Source organism: Pongo pygmaeus, chromosome 13 (assembly GCF_028885625.2).
Source record: "Pongo pygmaeus isolate AG05252 chromosome 13, NHGRI_mPonPyg2-v2.0_pri, whole genome shotgun sequence".
NCBI classification, from domain to species: Eukaryota; Metazoa; Chordata; class Mammalia; order Primates; family Hominidae; genus Pongo; species Pongo pygmaeus.
The window spans coordinates 42,466,520-42,493,213 of NC_072386.2; the positions used below are offsets into that span (position 1 = coordinate 42,466,520).

At 37.8% G+C, this 26,694-nt stretch overlaps 1 pseudogene; it reads right to left on the minus strand.

Moving 5' to 3' along the window:
• On the minus strand, positions 1-26,690 carry LOC129044264 (putative histone PARylation factor 1-like; annotated as a pseudogene).
• Between the last annotated feature and the right edge of the window lie 4 nt (positions 26,691-26,694).

Sequence of the window (26,694 nt, forward strand, 5' to 3'; positions counted from 1 at the left end):
TTTAGTAAATGTTTATTTTTTGTATTCCTTAAAAACAAAACAAAAATTACAAGTTTAATACTAGTCCTTTGAAATACTGTACACCAAACAAACCACCTTACTCATGCAGCAAATTGGTCTATGTTCTGTTTTCTTCTATTTGCCCGATGATCCTTCATAATTTCTGCAAACAGATTCCTCTTCAACAGATTATATGCAAGAGGTAAAAGCTGGCCAGCAACTTTATGAAAATACTGAAAAATAAAAATATAACATTAAGCAGATAACATAGCAGATATCCTAATAAGTAGCAAAAAATATATAAACAAAGCACTTGTTTAACAAAGGCTACTTCCAAAATCATTTTAGCTATACCCTCAAGTGATTAGTGAACACAATTTAGGGACAGGCACCTGGCATTCAAACAGGCAATCTTGTTGCTCTAAAAGACTAATGGCATATCTTGAAAATAAAACCAAATTAAATTTGAGTTTCCTTATTCCTTTAAGTTTAATTAACTTTTTCTCACCCCAAACTATGCCCATAAATGCTTTTTATTCTCTCCAGTGTATTCCCAGTCAAAAGTTTGTTTTATTTTCCTTCACCGATTAGGTAAGAATAGCTATGCCGAAAGTGGGTTTTCAGGCCATATTCCCTTTATCCTCAAATTCCTTCTCTCCCCCATCCCCAACATGTACTGCCTCCCATTCTCTGTTAAGAGTCACTGCCTTAGGTTTATCAAAAGATTTTAGATTACTGCTATTATCTACATATACCACCTTTTTGTTGATCATAATAAACATTTAGCCCTTAACATGTGGTAAGTACTGTGCTAAACCTTTTTATAACTCTTATATGTTATTTCATTCTCACAACAATCAAGTTTGCTACTCACTGGTTCACATCTTATAGCTCTACTTATTTATGGCTAGGGCCTCTCTAGCAGGTCAAGCACTACTCGGATTGGTTAATGACTGTCATTGTGGCTGTTAAACATTTTGATTATTTTTACTGATAACTATCTATGAGGTAGGAAAAGAAAAGAAAAGTCGTATAATATTGTTTATAGCAGGGTTCTCAAAATGTACACCCCTGACCAGGAGCATCAACTTCACTTGTTGGAAATGCAAATTCTCAGGACCCACCCTGTAACTCAGTCAAACTTGGGGAGGGTGGGGAGAGCGCCAGTGTATGTTTGGACAAGCCCTCCTGATGACTCTGATCATGATAAAGCTGGAGAGCTACCGGTTTATTCTTGCTCCTCCCAGTGTCGTCTGTAGAGCAGCAGCATTACCGTCACCTGGGAGCATGACAGGTATGCAGTCTCAGATCGCATTCCGGACCTACCCATAGAGTGCATTTTAACAATGTCTGCAGGTGAGTCACATGCATTTTACAGTTTGGGAATTACTGCACTGATTTAGGCACTGACTCTGGAACCAGACTACTTGTGTGAACCTGGGCAAGATGATTTGCCTCTCTGTGACTTGGTTACAAAGTAGGTTAAATGAGAATTAAATGATCTGCGGATGGGTATGCACTTGTACAGGTAAAGAAACAGAAACAAAGGTGTTGGAAAGCTTGCCCAATCCTACACACTGGGGAAGATGTGATTTACAACCAGTTTAGCCGCATAAGCATGTCATGCCGGCTACACCTTATTGTCTCTTTGACCTTCAGGCAGCTATGGTTGAGTAAGCACTGGTTTAGCTATTAAGTAAAATTTTCTTATTTAATGAGCAATTAGTTAATGGTAAAACAGCATCTCTTATAAAGGTTAAATAATTTAAAGTGTATTTTTCATCTAAGAATTCAAGCACAATAACAAATACCCTCACCACAGTGGAAATGAAATGGAGCCTAAGGTGTATGCACACACCCCCATACTTACCCCAAACATATACACACAGAAAGAAGGCACATCCCTATAATGTGTCTAATACATAAATTCACTTTAATGTAAGCCTGAATGCAAATAATCTTGGCTATTCACCTTTGCTAGAATGTAAGATGAATTTCACAGGTTTTTAGGACATCTGCTTTTAAAAAAAATCACTTCAAAAAGTTCATTTTGAAATACAAGCTGAATCCCTATCTTACCTCTGCTGGAATTTGTGGGTATAAATGTGCATGTATTCATGTGTGTATGTGTCAGGGGGAGAGGAGGGAGGTGTGGTGGGGGGTGCCAGGTGGAGGTTTTTTTTTTTTTACTCACATGTGAGCCATAGCAAAAGAGGTCCATTCCCAACTCAAGCCCCATGCCATAATCACATTCATCATTAGCAAACTGCACAAAAGTAATCATTTCCTGAATGGGAGCAAAAGCTTTTAGTCTCTCATCATCACTTGCAGCCTCAACTATTGTCTTGCAAATTCTCTTGAGGTCAGCTGAAAGAAATCAATAATATAGAAGATTATCTACACAGTTTGAAAACGAATCAGTCTTCAAAGGTAAAGAAACTATAAAGAGGGTTTTTCCTCCTAAGACTTTTTGTACTAATACAACTTGTGCCACCTTGGGTAGTAATCTGCAGCACTGTAATTTAGAATGGCAATTTGGTAATTTTTCTACATAGGATTCAAGCTTAAAAATGGCTTAAAGATTTCTTAGTGACTATTTCACAGGATTTAGTCTTTTTAAAAAAATTTTAAATTTTATTTATTTATTTATTTATTTTGAGATGGAGTCTTGCTCTGTCTCCAGGCTGGAGTGCAGAGGCGCGATCTTGGCTCACTGCAACCTCTGCCTCCCGGGTTCAAGGGATTTTCCTGCTTCAGCCTCCCAAGCAGCTGGGACTACAGGTGTGTGCTACCATGTTCAGGGGATTTTTGTATTTTAATAGAGATGGGGTTTCACCATGTTGGCCAGGATGGCCTTGATCTCTTGACCTCATGATCCGCCCTCCTCGGCCTCCCAAAGTGCTGGGATTACAGGCATGAGCCACCACGCCCGGCTACAGTCATGATTTTTTTGAAAGTCTATTCCATGGTGGCAATCATGATTTTACATAAGCTTTAAAGATTCAGCAGACAGGTCCAGGAATTGACAAACTTGGGCCAAGCCTGGCTCACCCCGTTTTTAACTACCCTCAAACTAAATATTTTTTCATTTTTAAATGGTTGAAAAATAAAACAAGAATGTAATAGATTATGTAGCCCACAAAGTGTAAAACATTTACTATCTGGCCCTACATAGGAAGTTTGCCAGCCTGGTCCATGCACTATATAGTTGCCTCTGAATCTGAGAGTTCTACATCCTTAGCTTAAACCAACTGCAGATTGAAATACTCAGGAAAAAAATTAAAAAATACAGATTTAAAAAATATAGTATAACAACTATTTACAAAGTGTCTATGTTATATTAGGTAGTCTAAGTAATCTAGAAATGATTTGAAATATACAGGAGGATGTGCATAAGTTATGCAAATACTACACTAACTTACATAAGGGACTTGAGCATCAGATTCTGGGTATCCTTCAAGGTCCGGATACTAAGAGACAGCTGGGTTAAAAAAAGATCCAAGTAGGCAAAATTTGTTCTTTTTGCCCTGTCCTACCTTATTTGTTAGAAAATTACTGACTTGTGGTGAATTAAAAACAGAAAAAGACAACAATGTAAGAGACAAGAAATCACTGCAGAATTAAACCTTTAAAACCTTCACCAAAGTGAGAGAAGAGTAGCCATGGCAAGCGTGCGTTTGAGGTAAGAATAGAGAGACAATGTCTAATATTTGCCTGAAGAATATATTTTTAAAAGTTAAATTTCAATTTTGGCTTTTAAGATTTTTTTCATTCTTTCTGGATGTTAATGTGCATCAGATTTCAGGATGCAAATGAGATGGAAGTATCCACAATATCTAATTAGACTTCCTTTTGACAAATTACATGTCCTTTTTGACAAACTGTACTTCTTTGAGAATAATAATGAAAAGAATGGATATTATTCAAACAAACCAACAAAACATTTCCAAACAGCTGGCTGCTATACTGGGGGAGAGGAAGACTGGTTAAAACATTAACAATTATACTTAAGAATGATACGTGATTTTAAATTATATGTATGAGGTACAATGTTCTGATGATACTAACACAAAATATAAGGTATAATAATACCAAGGATGGGCTGTGTGCAGTGGCTTACGCCAGTAATCCTAACATGGGAGGATTTGGGAGGCTGAGGTGGGAGGATCGCTTGAACCCAGGAATTTGAGACCAGCCTGGGCAACGTGGCGAGACTCTGTCTCTACAAAAAATAGAGAAATTAGCTGGACATGGTCGTGGGCACCTGTAGTCCCAGCTACTTGGGAGGCTGAGTGCAGGAGGTCCAGGCTGCAGTGAGCCGTGATCATGCCATTGCACTCCAGCCTGGGTAACAGAGTAAGATCCTGTCTCAAAAAAAAAAAAAAAAAAAATGATTACCAAGGATGGTATTATAAAAATATACTATATACTAGGGCTTTTAATCCCAGTCTATGAATATCATTTGATTCAGTCTTGATGACAGTACAGAATACATGCTGTTACCCGAGTCACAAAATGTGTTTTCTTCCCTTTCCCACTTTTGGTAGATCGATATCATGTTGAACGAAAGGCAAACTTCACCACCTATGTTTCTAACTATCTCTAAACAGTAGGGAAATCATCATTCTCAGTAAACTATCGCAAGAACAAAAAACCAAACACCGCATATTCTCACTCATAGGTGGGAATTGAACAATGAGAACACATGGACACAGGAAGGGGAACATCACACTTCGGGGACTGTTGTGGGGTGGGGGGAGGGGGGAGGGATAGCATTGGGAGATATACCTAATGCTAGATGACGAGTTAGTGGGTGCAGCGCACCAGCATGGCACATGTATACATATGTAACTTACCTGCACCTTGCGCACATGTACCATAAAACCTAAAGTATAATAATAATAATAATAATAAAAAAAGTAGTGACGTATTTGTTGGTTTGAAACCTTTTAAAAATTAAATTATTTTACATAAGATTCATGACCTTCCTTTCTTCAGAAAAGTCAGTGCTGATCATTTCAAGGAAACAGATGAGGCTTTCTCCAAAAAGCTCCTTAAGGATGGAAAATAAGTGGTTCCTCCCTGCACCCATGGGTGTAACTGATTGATTGGGACCCTTAGAATCTCTCTCACAGTGCTCCAGGCAGCCACTACAAGTCAGGGTGGGTATGGAAGTGAAGACCTATTTGTCTTCTGTTAGCAAATAATTTAAAGTTTATCACTTTCCAGTATCACAGTTTCCATTTTTACACATGCCAAGTCACATGTGGACTAAAAAGAATAAGCAACTTATGTGAATTACTAAGCTAGAATAACACTAAAGAACAGAGACGAAAATATTCAGCTCACCATCAGTACAAGGAAAAATATGTTCTTCCAGCCATAAAATATTCTATAGAAATTTCATTTAACCGAAGCCCAAACTTAAAGAACATGAGTGAAGCCTTAAATTAATTAACTATTCAAAAATGAAGGCTTAAATGTTTCTACTCAAAATACTCAATTAATGAGTTAGGAGTTTCACTGCTGAATTCTTACTATATCCCTGCCACTACTATCAACTAGAATACTTAAATTAAGCTACAGTGGTTGTGTCAAGGTAAAAATCAGGCAACTAGGCAGGCAACTCTTCTTACTTCAGATAGTAGTATGCACTCTACAGTCAGAAAACCAAGTATGAAAACTAGTGCCCTCAGCGGGCATGGTGGCTCACGCCTGTAATCCCAGCACTTTGGGAAGCCAAGATGGGTGGATCACTTGAGGTCAGGAGTTCGAGACTAGTCTGATCAACATGGTGAAACCCTGTCTCTTCTAAAAATACAAAAATTAGCTGGGCATGGTGGTGGGAGCCTGTAATCCCAGCTTCTCAGGAGGCTGAGGCAGGAGAATCACGTGAACCCAGGAGGTGGAGGTTGCAGTGAGCTGAGACCCTGCCATTGCACTCCAGCCTACAAGAGCAAGACTCCGTCTCAAAAAAAAAAAAAAAAAAAAAAAAGAAAACCAGCCCCTTACTGACTAATGCTGAGCACCCTGGGTCTATTTCCTTTGTGAACATGGGAATAAGACCTACTTTAAAGAGTTGGGTGAGAATTAAATATATGTACATCACTTGTTATAGTGAATCATGACACTGACATTTAAGAATTGCTCAATAAAAGGTATCTTATTTGCTAAGTTACAGTGTTATTGTAAGAAGCTTCAAAGGGTTAAGAACAAACTTAGTTGTGATTTACTAATCACTGTCACATTAACAAACTGCCAGTCAATTGTACCTCCTGGGAAATGACACTAGTCAAGAGCAAGATTAGGTCCTTCATTCTTACATTTTGCTACCACTTCAAAACTAAATACAGAAGGATCTAATGCCTAGAATATTAGACTTGGACATAAAACCCCAGAACCACAACTACAGTAGGGTAACAGGCTTTACTCCAGGGCACTACAATTTAACATCCATCACCCCAAAAGTTTTAGAGACTGCCCATCTCTACAACAAATGTGCCCAACCTTTCCCAAATGACACAGTAATCATGCTTTTTAAAGTTCTCTCTGTGAGCAGAGACATGAAAAGAAGATGACTTCGAGTAGAAGCAGAAGACTGACCAGTAGCTAGAGCCCACACTGGTCCCATCAGAGACTACTTGCCTCTGGCTTCAAAGAGGAGATATAAGACAGATCAGCCTGTCCAAGTGTAATATAATATGGGCTACATTTTTTCCAGTACCCACATGAAAAAAGAAACAGCTGGGGCAGGGAGGAGCTAAAAAAAAAAACAGGTGAAATTAAGGTATTGTATTTAACCCATATTCCCAAAATAGTAGTATGTCGACATATAATCAATACAAGAAACATTTAATCCTGTTTTAATTTACATAAACTAATTAAAATTATACAAAATTACACGCCAGGTACAGTGGCTCACGCCTGTAATCCCAACACTTTGGGAAGCTGAGGTGGGTGGATCACTTGAGCCCAGAAGTTTGAGACCAGCATGGGCAACAGAGTGAGACCTTGTCTCTACATGGAAAACAAAACAAAAAACACCAATTAGCCAGGCATTGTGGTGCAGACCTGTAGTCCCACCTACTCAGGAGGCTGAGACAGGATAATTGCGCCACTGCACTCTACCCTGGGTGATAGAGTGAGACCGTGTCTCTCTCATACACACACACACACACACACACACACACACAGAGTACAAAATAAATAAATAATACAAGTTACAAATTTTGTTCCTTAGTTGGCAGCAGCCACATGTGAGGTACTCAGTGGCCATCACACTGGACAGCTTAGCCACATTCATCTTCCCTATGGCACTGCTCTAAGTGGCACGAGTACAGCAAAAACAAGTCCATATGAATAGTTGCCATCTAAGACATCTCTCTACTGGCTGGAGACTCTGCACAGTAAAGTTTGAGAAGAACTGCATTAGAGAACTGGTTTAAATGCAGGTGTCCAGGTCACAACCCCAGAGACTGGTAACTACCAAGGCTAGTTAGTTCTGTTCTGGAAAATAGGTGGCCAAATACGTGTGTTGGGCAGGAATACATGGTTCCTTGAGAAGGTGGTAAGTTTGATTTCCCTTTAAGTTTTATCCCCCCAGAACAGGATGATCAATAAAGGAATACCAACAGGGCTGTTCACAATAAGGGAATGGAGATGAGGGGAAAAGAGTTGAGAAGCGATTTTAATTCTCGATTTTCAAGATGGCAATAACTAGATTATGTGCAGTGGTCCATTTTGAAAGTGTTTTTATACTAATATATGAAGTAGTTCAGGATCTTGGGCTTCTGAAGGCTAAATCATTTTACATGCCGATGAAAAAATGTTCACAAAGAACCATAAAAACACTATTTCAAAAATTACTATTTTGCAAGTTGACTGTAATGTCAAAGGTTTGGAAGTAGTTCCAAAAAAGTAGGCAATAGGTTAAAATTCTTTAAATTCTTAAAAATAACTACCAAATTTTGAGCACGGAGGCAAGCATTTTGCTAAGTATCTTAATACTTGTTTATACCCCAAATTCCCCTATGAAGTGATTATCATTAACTTCATTTTACAGATGAAAAAGACAAGGTTTCGTGGGGTTAAACAATTTGTTCAAGGCCACACAGCTATGAACTCAGTTTTAATTCAGGAATAACTGACTCTAAAACCAAAGCTTACTCTTTATTACCAAGGTCTAGCGACTGCCTCACAAAAGTTATATGGAAATACCTACTTCCCAATATAAGCAAAACTTTCCTACATATGCATTAACATATATGCATGTGTTTACATATGAAATATATTACCATCTGTTTCAGGGAGCTCTCTGTATCCAACAACATTTTTATCTACCGGAGGAACCAAGCCTGTACCATGAAAGGTCTTTGTCACAACCTATGTTAAAGAATAAAATGTAATCATGGTAAATAGACATTAAAAAAAAACCCAAATACATAAACCCTCAACATTTCTGCCAAAATGTAACATTCAATGACATTTTATTTCAGTAAATTTGGACTCTAGGGTAAAAATTTAACACTATTTTTTTCTCGAAAACTAGCTAAAAGTCAAACACTTGAAGTAATCACAGAACAGTTAAATAATTGGCTTTTCTTAATTGTGCCAGTCACTTGGAAGTCTGCATCCTGATTTGTTAAGGAAGAACCCAATACATCCTAGAAGGCAAGCCAAAATATCAGCTTCCTCTAAGGTCAAAGTACCTTCTTGGTAGAAACACAGAAGAACCTGGGTCTAAAAGAAAGATGGTAAGAAACAGTTTTTGTCAGCAAGAAGATACGGTAGGACAGAACTTCTCACCTCCATCTTGCCAAATTCAGACCCCCACATTTTTACCTGGAATATTTAGGCTTGTTGGAAAACTCCCCAAAAGTAGGGCAGTTTCTAGGTTTGTGGTGTCTTTTACGGAGGCAAATCACATAATCAGTGAGCTTTTATCAAGTGTTAGTCTTCAAAGACAAAAACAGGCCCAACTACAACTACCACCATAACCCTTCCAGTTTCCATTCTTCCTTTAATTCATGTTAGTGGCACTATTTTTAGGTCTTTCCTTAACAAAACATCTGTACAAATATTCCACTTCTTTGTGCAATTCAGTGAAAAGTTTCCAAGGCAGAGGAAGCACACAACCCAAAAAGCAAACTCCAATTTTAAAGGCTTCTCACCTAAGTCTCTATATCTTAAAGCCTTTTTCTCTCGAATCTCCCTATTCTCCCAGTCTCTTGCTTCTTTCATCACCCTTTATTAAGCTGCCAGAAAGGGCAGATTATTCAAAGAAAGTTATTACACAACTGCTTACCACTTGGGAAAAAATGAATTCATTGTCTTCTATCGTAATCTTTATATCAAGATAATTTGCAGCTGGATTTCAGAATTAAATGTAAAAATAAAACCATAAAACTGCTAGAAGGTAAATTAAAAAAATAATTTTGTGATGGAGAAGAAAAAGTTGACTGTATAAAAATAAACTCTAGTGAAATCAAGAACACAAGACAAATTGATAAAATATATCTGCAAAATATAACAGTAAATAAAAATTAATGTCTTTATAAAGAAGCCTAACAAAGGAAAACACTAACATCCAAGTTAGAACACATGTAAGAACAAGACTAATTCTAACCCTGATAGAAAAATGAGCAGAGTTCAGGCAGTCAAAAAAAATACTATGGCCAACAAAAGTAAAAAATATTTAACATCCTTTATAATTAAAGAAATGCTAATTAAAACAATGCAGAATTTTATACCTACCAGCATGGAAAAAACCAAAAGGACTAAAGAAAACTCCACAAAATTAGAAACAAGCAAAGAAAAACTACACACACACACACACACACACACACACACACACACACTACTTTGGACCTGATAATACTATGTCTAGGAATTTCTTCTAAAAAAAGAACCAGATAAGTATGCGAATAAAGGTATAAAAGGATATCTATGGCAGGGTTGTCTGTATTTGCGAAAAATCTTAAGCGACCCAAACTTTGAACATAAGCACAGTATTCTGCAGCCACTCAAAATTATGAGGTAGATCTTAAATTGGCAATATGAAATGATAAACATAACATATTCATAAGTGTAAAAGATGAGACATAAAGCAGTGATAAAGAAAAAGACAGCAGTGCCATAGTTGCCAACTCAGGATGAACAACATACAGTAGGAACCATGGTAGATGTATGTTCAGATTTTTTACAGATGATTACCTTACTAATTGTCCATAAAGAGGTATCAATTAAGAAGTCATCAGAATCGTAATTTGATTATGAAGAATAAGATTACAAACTTAGGAAAACTGTATAGGAGTGGGTGACATCCTGACGCATCAGATTACAGGTGGATGGAGTGACACACCATCATTTTATGCATATTTAACCAATGTTCCTTATGAAGAAATCTAGGTATGGAAAAGGTGAAGTGGCAGAGAGCCAATTAATAAGAAGATGGGGTGGAAAGAATGCTAAATATGGAAAATATGAAGTTGGGTTTTGCATGTGTCATTTAAGATTTTGGGCAAGACACACAAACCTCTATAACCCTCAATTTACTTATCTATAAAATAGGCTGATAATCCCAACTTTGCAGGTTTGTTGTAGGGAGTCAAATGATATAAGGATTCTGCATTCCAAAGTATACTAAGTTACTGTCAGTATAAAAACACTGATTTCTAGTGTGCTGTACAGTGCTCTATCATACTAGAGTGGATATATTCTTACACGCAAGGACAAAGCCACTAACTCACATATACTAGTGGAACTTAATTCTTCAGTAGAAAAATATGAATTAAATGAAGATCTCACAAAAACAATAGAAGAACAACCTTATAATAACAGAAAAGGGTTTGAAAGTATAATCGTCAATGGGGGTGGATTAAAAACATGATTGTCTTGTAAGTTCTTTTTTGTCTTTGTTTTTACCAGCTGTTTTTGTATAAAGAACAAATACTAAAATGAAACTTCATGGGGGAGGGGTCTAGGACAAAAATATCTATGAAATTTAAACCTAAATCATATCTTATTTATGGGGAAGAATTAAGAAAATCTCCTCTGAAATAAATTATAGCTTGTGGTAGAAAAATAAGACTGATAAAATAATTTGCTAACAGCTGTTATGTATATTGATGCTCAGACTTTAGTCAAAACAAATTAGGAATACATTAACTGGGCTACAAATGCTACCCTTCCCCCTAGTCACAAGGTGGGAGAAGCTTCCTATGATAACCAGAAAGGTAAATGGCGATATAAAATCTTAACTTTTAAAATGCCATGTTGTAATGAGTTTCATTAAAGTGTACGTTTTAAGAAACTTTCCAGTCTATAGGACTAAAGAAAGAGTGCCTAGAACTTATCAGAATATCACCTTTGCAGCTGAATCAAGATCAGAGAAGGAACTGACGTAGGATTTAATGCCTAAGTACACTAAGGTACTTCATTACCAGTGCTAGTTTATTAAGGAATAACAAGTTCTCCATTTAGCTTAGAATATTCAGATGAACCAGCAAGGGCAGACAAACAGTGAGAGGCTGGAAGAGACTGGAGAGGCCTCATTCCAGTGACAAGTGTTTTTTTTTTTCCCCCAGAGGCCATAAGAACAAACTCCTACAGAATTCTCATTTATTCCAAAGCAGAAATCTTCCAGCTTGTCATTAACTTACTCTGAAATCTATAGCAGAAAACCAAAAGAATCCAACCCTAAGAAGTATTTGCTCCTTTACAAAATATTCCCCTCACACTGCAGACATTAGGAGAGATGCAAAAGGAAATGATGAGATGAATAAGGAAAAAGGAAGAAGCACTGCTTATATACACGTTTACTGAAGAAAACGTACCTATGTAAATTTCATTATGTACAAAGCAGCTTTCACTTAACTTTATGAAGTGATTAACTGATAAAACAAGATTAAAAGAGTGGTAAATACTGGCATGAGTTATTCAGCCACAGCAGTGATATCACCAGTTATGCAATTCAACCAGTGTATCAACCCAAAGGAGCCATCAGACCCCGGTTTCAGTGCCATCCTCCTAGCACCCCTAAGGGACAGCATCCAGCTCTTAAGATAGGGCTAGAGAAGAGAAGGGCAGGGTAGAGATGGGAAGGAATCAAGAGGGGAAAAAAACTCTGCTAAATAGCAAAACAGAGGCCAATAGATTAGAGTCATACTTTCTTATCTCTCTGTTTCATCTTCATGGTTCTCTGTTCGAGTGAGTACCCCAGTTCTCTGGCTGTTTCTGTGAGTTTTTCATCTACGTTTTTGAAGAGATTGGTTTTCTTTTTGTCTGTTACTTCTTTACGTTTTTTCATCAAATATTATCTTAAAAAGAAGTAAAAGTCGTCATTATGTTGCAGGCCACTATACTAAGTACAAAGACGTTTGGAAGTTGAGCCAAGTTAAAAATGTCGAATTCCATGCAAGAATAAGTCCACAGAATACTTACCAACACTTTTCTCAAAATCCCTAATAGTTTTCTTCAAATAAGAGAAAAGCAATATTAATAAAGACTGCCAGTAACAGAGAAAATATTTTTCAAATTTATATTAGCACTCTAATGTCGACAATAGAGATATAAGAAATAGTTACAAAGCTGAGATTAGTCAAGTTTTAAGTTGTATTACTTGATACTAAGATGTGGCATGCTACTTTGGAGAAGTCTGCCCTAACAGAAAAAAAAGTAGACATCAAAAAAAACTCCAGCACTTTGGGAGGCTGAGGTGGGCGGATCACTCAAGGTCACGAGTTTGAGACCAATCTGGGCAACATGGTGAAACCCTGTCTCCACTAAAAATACAAAAATTAGCCAGATGTGGTGGCATGCGCCTGTATTCACAGCCACTCGGGAGGCTGAGGCATGAGAATCACTTGAATCTGGGAGGCGGAGGTTGCAGTGAGCCGAGATTGTGTCACTGCACTCCAGCCTAAGACTCTGTCTCAAAAAAAAAAAAAAAAAAAAGCAAAATTTTGTCTCAAAAAAAAATTTTTTTTTTGCTCTTATTGCTCAGGCTGGAGTGCAATGGCAGGGTCTCAGCTCACTGCAACCTCTGTCTCCCAGGTTCAAGCGATTCTCCTGCCTCAGCCTCCCGAGTAGCTGGAATTACAGGCACCTGCCACCATGCCCAGCTAATTTTTGTATTTTTAGTAGAGACAGGGTTTCACTATGTTGGCCAAGTTGGTCTTGAACTCCTGACCTCAAGTGATCTGCCCACCTTGGCCTCCCAAAGTGCTGGGATTACAGGCATGAGCCACTGCGCCTGGCCTTTTTTTTCACTTTTAAAGAGAGGACACTGTTACAATAAGGTCAATAGATTTTTTTTTTAAATGTTGAAATTTGTGTTAAGAAAAATTTAGAAAATGTAAAAGGAAAGCAAAGCTACATTATAAGCTTATACAAAAGCATAATCCAAAGTAGTTTTCAAAAGTATGTAAATATACAGCATGTTAATGACACTTATGGAAATAATTTTATATTTTATCATAAACAGGTTAAGATTTTTGCCATCAATGTAAAAGGTCAGGAGTAAAGTAAAGAGTGGGAAGGAGTGCCAGACTCCCAGGAAGAAAGTTGCAGGGAGTAACAACTCCTAGGAAGAAACTCACTTCTATTCACTGCCAGCATCTGAGAGTTTGTAGTATTCCCTACAACACTATTATCAAAGGGCTTAGAAAATTTATAGTAGATGCTAGTCTTAGCTTCATTTTACTTATCAGGAAAAAAAAAAGGCACAGAAGATAATCAACTTACCCAAGTTCAGAGAGCTAGTGGATTAAACCAGTAGAGTTACCAGTACAGCTGGTAGATTAAAGTGCCACCCACTATTCACAATAGCAAAGACTTGGAACCAACCCAAATGTCTATCAATGACAGACTGGATTAAGAAACTATGACACATATACACCATGGAATATTATGCAGCCATAAAAAAGGATGAGTTCATGTCCTTTGCAGGGACACGGATGAAGCTGGAAACCATCATTCTGAGCAAACTATCACAAGGACAGAAAACCAAACACTGCATGTTCTCACTCATAGGTGGGAATTGAACAATGAGATCACTTGGACACAGGGCAGAGAACATCACACACCAGGGCCTGTTGGGGGGTGGGGGGTTGGGGGAGGGATAGCATTAGGAGAAATACCTAACGTAAATGATGAGTTAATGGGTGCAGCAAACCATCATGGCACATGTATACCTATGTATCAAACCTGCACGTTGTGCACATGTACCCTAGAACTTAAAGTATAATAAAAAAAAATAAAGTGTCACAGAAACCCAAGCCACCAAAATCTAACTTCTGATTACAGCACACAGTTATACTAAATCTTACTTTCAATTATTACCAGCTGTATGTCTAGAGGATATGTTTATATCAACCATAAAATGCAAATTTGATGTCAGTCCTATATGAATCAATCTTTACAGTCTTCCTCAATACTCTGGCATGGCATATAGCTATTCGAGTACCCTGTGCTGTGTATTTCCACACTTTCACACACATACTGCTCCCTTACCTAAAACATCCTTCTTTCCTTTCTTTCTAGTAAGTTCTTAGGCATCCATCAAAACCCACATAAAATATCCTCTTTTACCTCCGCCACTACTTAAGGCACTTGGTAGCTGCCTTCCCATACATATGATATTATTATGAACTATCTCTGTAAGTTTTTGTCTGTGCCTAAACCTACTCTAACACTCTGCTGTGTGATGCTTAAAGATAAGGTGCAATGTGCAACTGAAGCCATAACCATGAACATTTTGTGCTGTTACTTTAAATCCATTAGAATGCCTTGAATGCAAAAGAATTTGTACCCATGCATGTTATATGGCATCATGCAATGGCCCTTTGGAAATAGTGGTTCACTAAATTATATAGATGTAAATGTTGAAGCTTATATATCAAATTCACTCCATTACATAACATTAGGAAAAAAAGCTATCAAGCTTACAGTGGTATTACAAGTTTCTCAATCTATTTTTTTGTTCGAAACCTTGAATTTTATCACTGGCAAAAAATAGTCAGTTGTTTTCTTTGGTTCATTTCAAAAATTTCTGCCAGTATCTAGACCTACATAACCAGGCCTTGTCAGTGAGTCAGTCTTTCTAAAAGTGGGAAAAAGTTCATCTCAAAACTCAATCATGCAAGTGCTTTTTTTTCCCTTGAGACAAACCACAGTACTTCAGTATGAGAAATGCTTTCTATGTATTTCCTATTTCACCACAGAATGTTAAAGAGATATACTCAATGGTAGACAGCTAACACATATATACTCCATCGCTGACATTTTTTTCCAGAGACAGGGTCTTGCTATATTGCTCAGGATAAACTTGAACTCCTGGGCTCAAGCAACGCTCCCACCTCAACATCCTGGCTCCATCACAAACATTCTTAAATAAACTTCTGCATGTACTGCTGTGAATAATGCAATGACTGCGGCTACTCTTGTGGCACTATCTTAATTCCCGCCAAGATGACAACAGTATTACCCATCATTACCTTTGTGCCGTTGGTGCAAAAATAATATTTTATTATCACAAATAGTTTTGACCCTAAAAGTCCCTGACCCAAGGTCAAAACTATTTGCCCTAGTTATTTTAGGAAAAAAAAATAAGGCAGAAGGAAAAAAAAATCATTCCCAACTTTGTTGTTCAAAGATATTTAAAACTTGAATATGTTTATTTCCATATGCATTACCCAGTATGAAATGGAATCATTCTACACTATTGTTATTTGCCCACTTCATAACAAATTCAACAAATCAATACCAAGGTATTATAGTATATGGATAGTTTATATTTACCTAATCTCCTCTATTGCTGGATATGTTGCCAATTTTTCATTTGATAAACAATCTGTAATAAACACACATATTTTTGTACCTGTCCAAAATCCCTTTGATGAATATCTGGAAGTGGAATTGTTAACTTAAGGGTATAAATGTGTACTTCACATGGTACCTGGCAATATCATCTGTCAAGAAATCTTAGAATACAGTGCTTTAAACATTTTTCAAACTGCTTTCTACAAAGGTTTTACCAATTAACACATCAGTAAGAGTTCTTATATCCTAATCATCGTTGATTATTACCATTCTTTAACCTTTGCTGGCTTAATTTTCATTTCTTTAGTTACTGTTAAATCTTGCAGAGACAATTCTTTCTCTGGGCATAAAAATTTGTTGATCAAAGGTCTGCCTTGAAAGACCTTACTCTGTCTGCCATAAAAATAAATTTTAAAATATATAAAGAAATTAAGTGTTCTGATTAGCTGATTTAAGAAGGTGGTACTCAAAAAACTGAAACCATTATACTTTAAAAGTACTAAAATAGTTGTATCTCAAATAATTTTTTTACCCCTGTGTTTGAGACAAATTATTGAAGGTAGTTCCTCAAGTAGTCACTTGCTGATCTTCACCTAAATTATAAATATTATCACTCATGTATTTTTTTTTCTTTTTCATTGTCTGTGTTCTCCAATTAGCTAAAAAAAAAGGATACCAGAAGAGTCTAGGGTTATGTTAGATGACCACTATTATATTACCTTTCTTTTTAAAAAAGATTTCTATTAAGACAAACATAGCTAATAATACAAATGAAAAGTTAGGTTTGTTTTTTTAAAAAAGACAGTCTCACTATGTTGTCCAGCCTGAAAAAATTAGGTGTTTTTACATGCCAAGGTATTGTAAAATTAATATTTACGGAGCATTTACTATGGGGCAGATACTGTGCACAAAACAAAGTCTCTGCCCTCATGGAACTTAGATGCTAGTGCAAGAGACAGAAAATAAGCAACAGTTTCTAATAAAGATAGCACCAATTTAAATTGAATAATAAATCCAAAGAGTTTAAAAGAACTTACAAATTACAAATACCAAGCAAGGTTTTATAGGAAACTGAGAGGTATTAGAAAAGAAAGAACATTTTTGGACATCTACAATGTAGCTGCCCTGTAGATACACCAGTAGTATGTATGTAGCACAGTCTAGTGGTTGTACTAGGTTGATTTAGTTTGAATTTGCTTTACTGCAAATTTGTATTACCAAATCACAGGGAACAAAAGCCCTTTAAAGGGACAGTACTAAAAAAGGTCAGACGAAACATAATCTACTTGTATTTGAAGTGGTAAAGTTTGCTTTCTTCATTACAATGCAAACTACACAGCCGCTGACAAATGAAATCATTTCAAGTCACGTCTGTGGCTGATATAGCATAGACTGGCTCACTCAGCTCTATTCCAATCCCTTACCCATGAAAGTTTGCTGCATTTCCCATACTACTCTTTAGCCCAGGCTCCACATGGGAGCTAGCTTCTTCCAAGCAGCTGCAATAGTTTGAAATCTCAGAGGCAGAAGAGATACCAGGTGGAGGCTGTGCTTCCACGATCTCCATCAGTGAGCACTGCTGTAGAGGCATCTGATAGTTCTGCAGCAGCTGTAGCTGAGATCCCAGCACCTGGTTCTTAGCTTTATGGGGGCTGAGAGGCAAAGGGTAGGGCATCCATTTACCTGGCACAGGTTATACCAAAGGTAATATGGTCCTAGAGCCATCCATTGTGGCAGCAGTTCTTGATTTCCCAGCTTCCTGATGGTGGCAGAGAGATAAAATCCACTGTGAGCCACACAACTGTCATTCCTGGAAGCTCAGCCTGCCCCCTCAGCCATTCCAAGGATTTTATGAGCATCTCTTTTTACTTTATTAAACCTTTCTGTTTAAACTATACACAAGTAATGAACTCTTAACAAGTGTTTAAAATCAGATGTCTAAAAAAACTTTTGATTTTGCCATGGAACATCTGAGGTCGAGTATTATTAAGAAAAATAGTTACATAAGAGGTGTAGTTTCTGGTGAAAAGTGACAAAATAACAGTATAGATAAGACTACCTGCAAAAGTCATGGAAATTATCTTTAGAAATCTACAGTTATGGGCTTGCCTCAAACCCGCTTTGTTTTGTTTTTTTTGGAGATGGAGTCTCACTCTGTCGCTCATGCTGGAGCGCAGTCGCGCAATCTCGGCTCACTGCAACCTCCGCCTCCTGCGTTCGAGCAATTGTCTTGCCTCAGCCTCCTGAGTAACTGGGATTACAGGTGTGTGCCACCAAGCCCCTGGCTAATTTTTTATTTTTAGTAGAGAAGGGGTTTCCCCATGTTGGCCAGGCTGGTCTCAAACTCCAGATCACAGCAATCCGCCCACCTTGGCCTCCCAAATTGCTGGAATTACAGGTGTGCGCCACTGTGCCCAGCCCCTCAAACCCCCTTTGTAATGGACTAATATAGTATAAACATTGTAAACCTACATAAACATAAGAGAAATTGAGATAAAATATTCTTAGTTGACTGCAGCAAATACATTATCTCCATTTGGAACAATTACACAATTTTTCTTTGCTTCATTTATACCAACATATACAGGAAGTCCATCAGGAGAATCCCTGTTTGAGCAAAAGACATTAAAAATTTAGCTGCCCATAATTTATATTATCAGGCAAGTGGGATTTTAGGTCTATAGACAACAACTTACACCTTTTTTTTTTTCTCTTTTTTAAGGCCTCTTTTATAAGGGCATTTTTTTAAATTGAAACAAATTTATCGTTTTAAGCTCCAAGTTTCTTAGGAACATCTATGATAAATCTTAACTTATATAATGGAACCTAAAACTAAGATTCTTAGGACCTAATTGCTTTTATACTCAAATACAAAAAAACGAAAAACAAGAAAAAGGACTGTAAAACATTAGAGATGAAAGGATCCTATTTCCATATATAACCAATCCTTTTATTTTAAAATTGAGGAAACAAACACTGAGAGGTAAAATTACTCAGCCAAGGTCCTAGTAAGTTAGGACCTTGGCTACAGCACAATCAATTCCTAGCCCCATGTGTATTCTACTGTACTACAGTACTTCTTCCTGGGCACGTTCCTTATATTACCTTACATTTAATCTTCACTTTAAAGGATAGCATCTCTACTGGTACAAGCGGACAAGGTATTTTCCTCCTGGAGTTCCTCTATTTCCTAACCTTCTAAGTATCTTGCATGCATTCATTTAATTCTCATAATATTCCTATCAGGTATGTACAATTATTATCCCTATTGTTACAAGACTGAGTCACAGAAAGTCACAGTCACTAATGATACAGGGTCACACAGACAATAAACAGGAGGACAAGTGTGACTCCAGAGATCACTCTTAGCTCCCAGTTGCCACTCTGGCACCTGGAAGCACATAGCTTATTAAGGACAAGTCACAACAGCTGCTCTAAATTAGCTTTCTTGGGCCAAGAGTTATTCTGAACCCAAAAGGGAAAAAAAAGTTTATAAGGAAAAGAAAAACCAGTGAGATTAAACCTAAACAGTTTACCCATCCTTAGGGAAGGTTAAAATGGTAATAGCAAGAACAACAGATGGCTCATATATCCAGGGGAAAATATGCCTTTCACCTTGGGTGAGGCTAGTGAATAACTATTTATCCTCATTCGCAGGACAGCAGCTGTATTTTAGAGGCAAAGAAAAGATCCTTTACCTGAAATACCCCATGTGGTACTGAGTTTATCTCTAATAATAATGGTATGGAACTCAGGAGGATCATAGTAAAACCTCCAATGAAGGTTAAAATTCTGGCCTGTTGATTTTTTCTTCATTTTATGTTTTCCAGCAAAGATATTATAAGGATCAACTAATTGAAGTCCAAGGCTTGCAGAAAGTGGATCTCCAAAGAAAATAAATTTAGACGATACTTTCTGGAGACAGACAGGAAATAATGCTTTTAGTGAGTAAACTATTTCTAAGCAATTGTCTTAAAAAACTTTCTAAAGTAAAAGAAAGTCTTGAGTTATGTGTGAAGGTGTCAGTTACAAACATTCAATGGAAAAGAAGTCATAGTAACAGAAAACAGGATTTCCTCTGAAATTTACCACTGTATTAACATCTCAAACATTCCTGTTGTTTCTTATTTTAGCCAAAGCAAGACTAGTTTATATTCCTGTAGGCCCATTACCACACTGCAATTAGCCTCAAATACTTGTAGTACACATAGGTTAAGGGAAAGAAAGATAGCAAAAATGTGTGGATTAAGAGTAGTAAAAAACAAGCTATGCATGGTGGCTCATACCTGTAATCCCAGCGCTTTGGGAGGCTGAGGCAGGCTGATCACCTGAGGTCAGGAGTTTGAGACCAGCCTGGCCAACAGGGCAAAACCCCATCTCTATTAAAAATACAAAAATTAGCCAGGTGTGGTGGCTCACGCCTGTAATCCCAGCTACTTGGAGGCTGAGGTAAGAGAATCATTTGAACCCAGGAGGCAGAGGTTGCAGTGAAACGAGATCACGCCATTGCACTCCAGCCTGGGTGACAGGGTGAGACTTTGTCTCCAAAAAAAAAAAGAGTAAAAAACATTTATATCCCCTTTCCTCTACCTCAGCTAATCACACCAGATTCCCCTCACTCTTTGACAATCTATTTGGCCAACCCTAACCCTAGATGATTCCATCTTCCTTCTCTATTCACAGATCACAGTCAGTGTTACTAAACCACAAAGACATGAAGTCTGTGCAATGTACAATGTATAACTTCAAATGGGTCCTTGCTGCTTCCAAGAGGGAGGGGAGCACTCCAGGCAGGACCCAGTTTTATAAGGAGGCAAGGATGAAGAAAGCAAAAAAATTCCTGTAAGAGGGAATAACATGAATAGAAGCATGGAGATAATTGGACAGGAAAAATAGTTCAGCACAACTGGAGCTTAGGAGAGCATACACTAATTTTTAAAGCAACAAGAAAACTAAAACCATCCATCTCGTTAGCCAAAGATAACACAGTTAATACTCTAATATACAGTAACAAATTTCCATACTCTCCACTCCCATGAACAGATACAAATATGTAACAAACTCAGATGGATTGTTTTGTAATCTGCTTTTGTCCTCCATCCTGACGCACTTAAATTTTTTGATTATTTTCCATGCTATTCAATGTTATTTTACATGATTTTTTAATAGGGCATGATACTGCATTATAAAGACGGAACCATCTATTCTCTTACTGATGGACATTTACTATTTCTTTTTTCTGTTCTAAAAATGTTTCAGTGAACATCTTTGCTAATGTTTGTACAGACATGACTATTTTTAAAGAAACTGCTACGCAGTTCTGTTCTGATCTATTGGCAAAATTCAGAATATGTATCAATATACGTTTCCATCAGTAGTGTATGACAGTGCTTACTAGTTAAAAATTTTAAACAGTACAAAAGGTATATAGTGCAAAGTAATGATCACAGCCCATTAACAGTTTCTTTCTCCTTTCAGAGCCAAAGTAAGCACGTAGAAAAGTATACAGGGATATGTGCGTACTTCCCCCTCCCCCTTCTTAAAAAAATACTAATGGTAGCATAATCTATACACTGTTCTTTTTCAGTTAACATATTTCAGGCATGATAGTTTATTATTTCCTAAAAATCTGCCTCATTCTTTTAAAACAATTAAGATCTACTGAAGAGATGTGTCATTGGTAGGCATTTAAGCCATTTCCCATTTTTTTGTTTAAATATCCTCAGACATAATTCTTAGTTTATCTAATCCATAAGACAAGTTCTTTTTTCTTTTTTTTTGTTTTCTCGACTGGTATTTCTTTTTTTTTATTATTATACTTTAAGTTCTAGGGTACATGTGCACAACGTGCAAGTTAGTTACATATGTACACATGTGCCATGTTGGTGTGCTGCACCCAGTAACTCGTCATTTAACATTAGGTATATCTCCAAATGCATCCCTCCCCCCTCCCCCCACCCCACAACAGGCCCCGGTATGTGATGTTCCCCTTCCTGTGTCAAGACACGTTCTTGGAAGCAGAACTGTTAAATCATATTCAAACTCCTGCAACATATGAAAGTGCTTACCTTCCTTCACATTCCCCCAGAACGTGATGAAATTATTTACCTTTGCCAATAAAATAGGTGACAGTGGCATTACTGTAGCATTAATCTATATTTCTTACTATATTTTCTCTTACTAGAAACATCTTGGAAAATATTCCTTTTCTATGAACTGTTTATATTCTTGGTTAGGCTTTTTTAAAAATTATTTTATATATATACTTTTTTTTGAGACAAGATCTCACTCTGTTGCCCAGGCTGGAGTGCAGTGGTGTGATCTAGGCTCACTACAGCCTTTGCCTCCCAGGTTCAAGTGATGATTGTGCCTCATCCTCCCGAGTAGCTGGAACTACAGGAGTGCGCCACCACACCCAGCTAAGTTTTGTATCTTTAGTAGAGACAGGGTTTCACCGTGTTGCCCAGGCTGGTCTCGAACTCCCGAATTCAAGTAATCTGCCTGCCTTGGCCTCCCAAAGTGTTGAGATTATGGGCGTGGGCCACCCTGCCTGGCCAATTATATTTTTTAGAGACAGGGTCTTGCTCTGTCACTAAGGCTGGAGTGATCATAGCTCATTGCAACCTCTAACTACTGGGCACAATGAAGGATCCTCCCATCTCAGTCTCCCAAGTAGCTAGGACTATAGGCACTTGCAACCATGCCTAGCTTTTTTATTTTATTATTTTTATTTTTTTGTAGAGAAGAGGTCTTGCTATGTTGACCAGGTTGGTCTCAAACTCCTGGTCTCAGGCGATCCTCCTGCCTCAGCTAGGATTACAGAGTGTGAGCCACCACACACAGCCCATTTCCTATTACATTACTTTTTCCATTTATACAAGAATGATTCTGGAGAAACTCACCAGCTGGTTTTTCAGAATCAAGTTCTTCACAGAACTTCCAGAAGTGATAGAAATCTTCAGGTAAAGAGCGCTTATAATGATTTTCTACTTATTTTTGAAGGACACTGGAGACATCAGCTTCACAGAATTTACTTTTCTTCACATCAACTGTTTTTTCACACTGAAAATTGACACACAAAACTTCAGTTCTCCGAATTGTCTTTAGTAATTTCAGTAACTCTCCTTGCATAACAGTATCACTCACTCTTGTTCACCCAACTCTATGAGATAGTATATGTGTTTTCTTTAAAACTCTCTAAATGGTGATTGAGTAAAATCTGGGAATTCATTTGGGCACAGAAAAAAAGAGTAGTTTATATGGTGGTTAAGAGGAATCCATACAGCAAGTCTTTAAATATATTTTTCTAAGATAATGGAAACCACAAAAAACAAAAAGGTAAAAATGAAATAGTAAAGAGCAGGAAGAGAGGAATAAAGAAAGGGCAGGCTTTGCCCTCTTTTGGTTAAAGGTGTGGGTCTTTTAAACAGATTCATTGATCACATCAGAAACAAATAGAAGTAACTGGATATAAGCAATTAATCAGTTAAAAAGCTGTTTCTTCAGCAACATCCAGTTGTCTGAGCTATTCACTACAATCATTACCCATCCTTAAAAACAGATACCTCCCTTTTGATTTTCCAAATAAAGAGGGAAGGATAGTGACAATGTTAGACATCCACAGTTCCTAACAAAGCAGAATAGCACTAAACTCTAGGCCAAAAATCCAGTTATTTCAGAAAAGGCCTTTTAATACCAGGATTAGGTTACAATACTTATCTCTAGCACCACCACAATATAGGTTCAGTATGCTAGGTTTTATAATGCCTATTAGATATTTGATAAATTTCTCTAAAGATAATATGCTTAATTGGAGGTTACATATGTTTAGTTTTCTAAGAGGCAATCTGTTTTTCTTTCTAGGAACCTAGATTCTTTCTTTTTGGATTAAGTTCTTTCTTTTTTATTCTTCCTACCTAGAGCAGCGGTTCTCAACTGGTGGTGATTTTGCCCCCTCTCACGACCCCCGCCTGGGGACATTTGGAGACCTAGTTAGTTGTCACGAATTGGAAGAAGGGTGCTAGTGGCATCTAGTGGGGCAGAGGCCAGGGATGCTCAACATCTTACAATGCCCAGGATAGGCATCCTCAACAAAGACTACTGACCCCAAATGTCAACAGTGCTGAAGTTGAGAAATTCTGAGCTAGACGTTTCTCATATTTATATTCCTCAATTTTCCCAGTAGGCTGAAGTTTATTAATGTTATGTTGGGTATCATTCAATATCTACAAAATGTATTTATGAATCAGATGACATAAGAATGATCATGATGGCAATGATTTCAAGAGCAAACAGAACAAATGCCTATTGGTAGAATAGTTATAAGGCTTCCCAACAATAGAGTATTACACTTAATATTACAGTTGACCCTTGAGTAACAAGGGTTTTAATTTTGTGGACCCACTTATACACGAATTTTTTTTCCAACAAAATGCAGATTGAAAAATAACAGTATTCTTAGGATGTGAAATCCACTTAGAGAGAGGGCCAACTTTTTGTATACTCGGGTTCCACAGGACCAACTTTGGAACTTGGGTATGCTCGGATTTTGGGATATGTGAGAGTCCTGGAACCAATCTCCTTCATTTACCAAATGGTTACTGTATGGCTACACAATATGGACCTATCTATATTAAATATTTTTAATGAGGAAAAAAGTTCTTGATTATATGCAGCATGATAGCCTTTTTATGAAGTTCAAAAACTAAAACTAAATATTGTTTAGGTATACATTCATAGGAGATAAGCCTATTTTTAAAAGGCAAGGGAAAACAAAATTCAGGATAGCTACATTGAACATGAGTGACAGGAAGAAGGCTAAAGGGAGAGGAGAGAGGTGTAGATGTAGAGCTACTGTTTCAGTTTTGGGGTTGGGCAATGGGTTCACAGGTGTTTGTTATAGTAACATAAATAAGCTCAAAAACAATCAAGAATTGAACAATGGTAACAGTTTATTGTGCCAAGGATTATAATGCATCTGATTTAAAAAAGAATTACGTTGAACAAAAAGGCTTTTGAAAAATGAATCCAAAAGTGAATATCAATAGTAAATAGTAATAGTAAATATAATAGTAAAAACAAGTAGTAAGTCATACTTATTGAGAACTTATCTTGTGCTATTTCACTGTTCTAAGCACCTTCTGTGAATTAACTCATTTAACCCTCAACTATCTCACGCACTAGATACTATTAACCTCATCTTACAGCTGCTGAAGTTAACTTCCCTACGTCCCTAACTAGGAAGTGGAAGAGAAGGGATTTAAACTCAGGTTTAAATCTGGCTCCACAGCAGATTCTCAACCACTTCCTGTTGCTTCTCCAACCGCAAATATAGAACAGTAGGAACGTATGAAGTCCTGAGCTATCCTATCTTCTGTTTTTATAACTGTCTTTGGTCAGACTTTCAAAGACTGGCTCCAACTGAAGATGTTAGAAAAGGCTTAATCTGCCTTGCTGAAAGGCAGTTTTGCTTAATGTTTAGGTTGCCTGGGTTGACTCCTGACCCTACTGATTTCCAACCTTAGGCAAGTTACTTAACCTCTCTGTGCCTTGTTTTCTCATCTGCAAAAAGGGCATACAGTACCTCTATCATAGGGTTGTTACAAGGAATAAGTTATTATATGTAAAAATACACAGAACAGTCCTAGCACATAATATGCAAATGGTGGCCATTATGGTTATAGTCTCAATAGACTCACCTTCATTTCTGGTATTGTATTTCTAGCTAAGCACCTCACGCCACCAAAGCAGTTCTTCACTGAACCTTCAAAGAGAATTTTTTCAGCTCTGCCTTAACTCACACAGTAGTTCAGCATCTCCATATCCCTAACAACTAGAATTTAGGACAGCTGTCCCCTTTAGAGGCTGCATTTCTCCTTTACCCTGGTATTCCTAGAATGCATGACCCAATATGAAGAATGCCTATACACCTGGCCCTTCACTAGTTAATTAAGCCCTCGAAGAATGTCTCATACCCTGTCCGATTTATAAGACTGCCAGACTAAGTTTTCTAAAACTTTAGTTATCACAATGGCACTTCCTTCCTGTCTGATTCCCCTTATTGCTACTGTAGTGGTTACAGAACTTCCGAAATCGTAGTAAAATATGAGATAATGCACATACTTTTCCCCCCTCCCCTCTCATAGTGCTTTTATGATCAGGTCCCTCTTACTTTCCCATTTCTCTGGCTCCAGCCAAGCTGAACGCTCCGCTATGCTCAAATATCTCCTACACTTTTACGTCTCAGACTCTTCTCTGCCTTCAAAACCCATTTTCAAAGACTTGTCTTAAAAGTCTTCTTTAACACCCCCTGGGACTTGTTAAATCCTCCTTCAGTGTTTCCATAGCACTTTCTACAAACCAGCGTTATAATCCCAAACAAAAAAGTCACAGTAGAATGCATATTCGCTTGTGTCCCCCCTCCCCAGGCCGGAGGCTCTACATGGAGCAGGGGCAGGCGGGTTGACCCCAAATCCGCAGGGCCCCGCAAAATGTCTGGTATGTAATCGGTTCCCAATCTATCTGGGTGGGCGAATGAATGAAACGTTGGTTGGCTTAATCCGTTTCCCCAGGAAATGCGCCAAGAGGAGCTGGACAGAAGATGCAGAGGCGCCACTTTCCTGGTCCAATCCCCTACAGAGCGCGAAACAGCGACCTGGGCAAGGTCCCCGCAGCAAACCGCAGCCCCCGGACACACAGCAAGCTTAATAGTCACTGCATGAATGAAACGCGCTGCCTCCTGGTACCCTGGCTGTCACCCAAGGCGACCTGCGTAGCCCTCACAGCCTTTCTGGCAGTATCTGCGGCCCCGCCCCCGAGCCGGGCCTGTGCTTCCAGCCACCGCCCACCATTCTGCAGCTGCAGCGCCAGCCGAAT